We start from the raw sequence: 5,887 nt of genomic DNA, 5'->3' as shown, positions 1-5,887 counted from the left end.
CGGAGGATGAAGTTTGTTTGAGGAAGAGGCTCGGAAAGGCAGGTGGTATTTATAGGGCCCGCGGGATTGTGCAAGTTTGACAGCTGAGTGCTTTGTCAATAAGTAACTGCAACCCACCTTCTGGGAAGCAGGCTGGTTATCCCCCTGAGCACAGGTTGCAATGAAATGTGCAGCGACCGTGTTGCAATCCCCAAGGGTGAATTTCCACGGACCGTGTCCGTTACATAATGTGGCCATCCGCCAAGCCCCATCGAGCTGCACCACTTCGCGTGGCTTTTGCAGACCCGTTTCCAACACAGGCGCGGGGATGGGGCAGGCAGAGGGCTTGGGAGGCAGCCACTGTTGGAGTCTGGTCCCGGCGTTGACCCTGGATTGGCTGATCACTGACAAGTCACATAACATTTTGTCTCCGTCTCCCCATCCCTGTCACCAGGCAGATGATGTCAAAGGCAGAGAAAAGCACTGGGAAACACTGCAGTCAACGCAACTTTGCTTTGTCATTTTTTAAACAGGGTTCGAGACAATCTCAGCCACTTCAGTGGGCTGACAAACCCTGCCTCCCTCCTTTAATTCTCACTTATAGACCCCCTTGAGTGCTTTGCATTTTTACCAGCTTCTGACATTCCCTTTTTGTTTCCCCTCACGTTGCCCCAAAAGGTTGGGAGAATGGGCTGATTCCATAAGAATTTATGAAGTTGCATTGTGATTATGGGTGAGATGGTTCTCCTTGCAGTGAAGGCAAGGTGATTCCCAGATTCCAAGTGAAATGGTAGCAACTAATTGAACCAGCAACTGATTCTGAGTTCCTGGAGGACCTTTCAGTGGCTAATTTTAGCCCTGCCAGGCTTGAGTTTGCAGTATGCGAGGTGCAGACCTGTGACTGAGCTTTGAAAGACTGGGTTCAGCTGAAATGGCTGGGCAGACATAACACCTCAAAGTGCGAAGTCTTTGGGGGCTTTAGAATCACAGAATTGTTTTAGTTGGAAAAGCCCTTTAAGATCATCAAACCCAACTGTTCCCCTACCCCTGCCATCCCACCCCCAAACCCTGGCCCTCAGCACCTTGGCTGCCGGGCTGTTAAATCCCCCCAGGGCTGGGGACTCGACCCCTTCCCTGGGCAGCCCCTTTTTTTTTTTGTCAGGCAGTTGTAGGGAGCGATGAGGGCTCCCCTCAGCCTCCTCTGCTCCAGACTGAACCCCCCCAGCTCCCCCAGCCGCTCCCCAGAAGCCTGGGGCTCCAACTTGTGCTTTACTTCAGAGAATGATCCCTGTGGCTACCAATTTTATGAGAAGCATTGGTTAGGGGATCAAAACACTGAAGGTTCTTCTTGACAAAAATCTTATAAATGCCAAAGGACTGCAACACCTTTGCACCCTGGGAATCCTCCCTTTGCCCAAATGCTGTCACACATAATAAACAGGTTAATCTCTAGCAAAGCCCAGACATTTCTGAAGTTCCTAGCTCTGGCATTCTGGTTCAGCGGTTTGCTTCCTTATTACCTCGTTTATTATATTTCACTGGGAGTTAATGGTGTTTTTGTTCTAAGAATTATTAGTAGGAAGAAAACACTACTGATGTTTATGTTTAATCTACATACTAATGAGCAAGCTTAAGCATCTGGGAAAGTAGCAACCATGTCAGTTGCTTAAGTGTTTATACGGAGAATAACAGTGAGATAAATACTGATTTCCCTCTTCCACCCATAAAATCTAACAAACCAGGACATGCCAAGCACTCCAGAATGTCCTTTTTTGTACCCTTGCCTTGGAAATTTTCTCCTTTTTTGCCAGCGACTCTCTGGCTTTTCCCATTTCTAATGGAGAGGAGGCCTGCTTTGTCACTCCTCTCTTTTCTCTGTCAGTGAGTCGTCAGTGGGACACCCCGACAGAGAGACAGAGCCTGCAACATGAACGTGAAGAAACCTGGAAACAAAACCCTTTCGTTTTTATGAAAGCCTATTGAAATGCGAATTTCCCCGATCTGCCTTTCATTTAGATGGGACAACAGTGTTGTGATGTTTTGCAAACAGAAGTGTGATTTTTGAGCACTCATTGCTCCCTAAAGAAGGTCATGTTAGGAAGGAGTCAAGTAGTAGCATAGTCAAGGGTGGTGAAACACTGGAACGAGTTGCCCAGAGAGGTGGTGGAGGCCCCATCCCTGGAAACATTCAGGGCCAGGTTGGACGGGGCTCTGAGCAACCTGATCTAATTAATGGTGTCCCTGCTCCCTGCAGGGGGGTTGGACTGAATGGCCTCTAGGGGTCCCTTCCAACCCAAAGCATTCTATGATTCTGTTTTCCCCAAATTAACTCAGAATGTGGCATTGGGGAAGGTGGTGACTACTCTTTGCTATCACGTGCAGTATTTCACCAAGCTCCACTCGGTTCCAGGGCTGTGCTGTTTCCCACCTGTAGAACACTATAAATCCATGATCAGAGTTAAATTGTTTAAATTTCAGTGACGCGAATTGCCATAACATTCATAGATCTTGCTGAACAACCTTATTTCGTGCAGAAGGAAAGCAGTCCTCTAGGAAAGTGAGCAACATTTTAAGCCCTGATAGCAGAGGCAGCCTGAAAATGTCATTCACAGCAATAGGAAAATTCCGTGACTTTGGTTCCTAGTAAGAACAGACAGGTGCAAGCTGGTTGCTTAAAACCAGGCCAAACTTGTATAGCACACCCGAAGAGCAGAGCAATTTATGCAGCACAGCAATGACCTGGGACTGGAACACAACCGTGTGTGCATGGAGTTGTGCCCCATGGCAGTCAGGACCAGGAAGGACCGCTGGAGATCTCTGTTGAACATTAACTTCTAGATGTGAGTTGGGAACTCAAGGACTTGTAGGTACCTCCCCCAGAGAAATCAAGCTCTCTAAGCAAACGGGTATAAGGTGGGCTTTACTTGAAACTTTATGCAAGCATACTGCAATGCAAGTAAGACACAGGATCATAGAATCATTGGGGTTTGAAAAGCCCTTTAAGATCATCAAGCTCAACCGTTAACCCAACCCTGCCATCCCACCACTAAACCCTGTCCCTAAGCACCTCGTCTGCCCAGCTTTTAAATCCCTCCAGGGATTTAAAATCTCTTTACAATGAGGGTAGCGAAACACTGGAATAGTTTTCCCAGAGTGGTGGTGGAGGCCCCATCCCTGGAAACATTCAAGGCCAGGTCGGACAGGGCTCTGAGCAACCTGATCTGGTTAAAGGTGTCCCTGTGCCCTGCGGGGGGGTTGGACTAGATGACCTCTAAACGTCCCTTCCAACCCAAAACATTCTATGATTCTATGTAGACTCCATCACTTCCCTGGGCAGCCCATTCCAGTGCTTAACAACCCTTTTGGTGAAAAAATTTTTCCTAATGTGAGCATATTGGTAGCAAATGAAAGAAAGAGAAGACACACATGACAAAAACCATTTCATTTTGCCTTTGAGATCAGGAAGAGATGGCCAGCTTATAATAGCAGAAGCTCCCTTACCTGTGCTCCAACAGCTATTTCCAAAGAAGAACTTGGTACATCAGCAGAGATCTCTGGATGATCATGAAGGACACAATATCTCAGAGTGCTGCTCCCTTTATTTGTCTGTTTTGTAGATCTGTAAGGTATGAATAGATATTTATGGTTTGATGTTTGCAGTCCAATTTTGCTGAAGTTTGCCTTCGCAGCACAGCTTTCCAAAGGTGATATTGCAAGCAAAATCTGAAATGCTGAGTGGGCCCGGGCCTTGCAAACATCACTTCCTACAGATTGATAAAGGAGCACACAATGACTGAGGAGATTTCCTGGTCTTCTGCAGGGCAGGCATTTTTCTTCTCTTCCTCCCTTCTTGGGTGAGAAACCATATCCCGTAAAAGTTCATAATGAGCATCCTATATGGTGTTAATTGCTTTTGGCATCAACTTTTTCTTAGAGAAGTTCTCTTAAGCACAACTTAACAGCTAATGGCTGATAAAATGTTGAGACAAGGGGTTTTTAGAGTCTAAAAACTATTATACTTTTGAGAATGGTGATTTGTAATGGGGTACATTTATTGGGACACTGGTAAGACTTAATTTTTCCATTTTAACTCTAAGTGTGCTTTTAAAACCGCATTGGCAAGTAGTTATTTATGAAAGCATATGCTTCCATCCCACTAAACCCAAGTTCATGTTAGCACATACTTCAGTATTCTCCTGGCTTCCCTAATTGTGGCACAAATCCTTGCAATACATGCAGAGTGATTTATGTTTGCAGCGTGTCTGGGTTTCAGCCAGGTTAAACCACAACACAATGTTTCATCTTCCATTAGCCTCCTATAAGGTAATTAATTTTGATAATAATATGTTCTTTAATTGTGCCCTTTGTCTGATGCCTCCAAGTTTTAGCAAACAAGATAAAATAACATAGACTGAAGTCTTACATTCATTTTATCACCATCATTGTGTACATACAGGGCAATTTTAACAAACACATTTGGGTTCTCCTACTTCTGTAGCTGACTAGCCTGCTTTTTCACTTTTCTATGTGGGAAATCAATATCAATCGAATTCACAACTCTTTCCTTTTCAGTGTAAGTAAAGGGGTGGTTCTCTCCCACAGCTGACTGCAGATAGCTGGTGATAAAGGCATATGCACTCTTTGCAGCTCTACCTGGATCATTACAGGTGAAGCTGGCACCCAGCCTGCTTCCCCATCACATCTTACATCTCTTGACACATAGGCATGTCACTCATAATTCAGGGATGGAGCAGCTCACACCAATCAGTCTGCAAATCCATGTGTAGTCTCGACTACTGCCATGTCCATTTATTAACTGGCCATCCCATGGGGTATCCTTTGGCATCATCTTGCTAAAGGCACAGTGAGAATGGGAACATGAGGGATGACGTTGCTTCATTCGGGCAGCTATATTAGAGGAAATCCTCTGATAGATACTCTTTGCTCTTGGGCAAAATATTCCCACATGTGATTTGTCAGTAGAGTGTTTTACGCCATTTCACATGGGCTGAATGTGTGCACAAGGCTCAAAGCAAAGACCATCAGGCACGTTTTACCTCTGTTCTTCCATCATCTTGAGTGCCATCATGCAACACATACAGGACAACCAGGTGATTAGGCCCAGACAGCATGGGTTTATGAAAGGCAGGTCCTGCTTGACCAACCAGATTTCCTCCTATGACAAGGTGACCTGCTTAGCAGATGAGGGAAAAGCTGTGGATGTTTTCTACCTGGACTTTAGTACCGCCTTTGACACCATTTCCCACAGCATTCTCCTGGAGAAACTGGCTGCTTGTGGCTTGGACGGGGATACTCTTTGCTGGATAAAAAACTGGTGGGATGGTTGGTCCTGAAGAATTGTGGTGAATAGAGTTAAATCCAATTGGCGGCCAGTCACAAGTGGTGTCCCCCAGGGCTCAATACTGGGGTCAGTTCTGTTTAATATCTTTATCAATGATCTGGATGAGGGGATTGAGGGCACCTTCAGCAAGGTTGCAGATGCCACCAAGTTGGATGGGAGTGTTAATCTGTTTGACGGAAGGAAGGCTCTACATAGGGACCTGGACAGGCTGGATTGATGGGCCGAGGCCAACTGTATGGGGTTTAACAAGGCCAAGTGCTGGGTCCTGCACTGGGATCACAACAACCCCATACAATGCTACAGCCGTGGGGCAGAGGGGCTGGAAAGCTGCCCACTGGAAAAGGCCCTGGGGGTGTTGGTCGCCAGGCGGCTGAATATGAGCCAGCAGGGTGCCCAGGTGGCCAAGAGGGCCAGCACCATCCTGGCTTGTCTCAGGAGTGGTGTGGCCAGCAGGAGCAGGGCAGGGGGCGTGCCCCTGTGCTGGGCACTGGGGGGGCCGCCCCTCGACTGCTGGGGTCAGGGTTGGGCCCCTCCCTCCCCGAAGGA

Source organism: Egretta garzetta, unplaced genomic scaffold (genome assembly GCF_000687185.1).
Source record: "Egretta garzetta isolate BGI_Z169 unplaced genomic scaffold, ASM68718v1 scaffold325, whole genome shotgun sequence".
Taxonomy (NCBI): Eukaryota; Metazoa; Chordata; class Aves; order Pelecaniformes; family Ardeidae; genus Egretta; species Egretta garzetta.
This window is presented reverse-complemented; position numbering follows the sequence as displayed.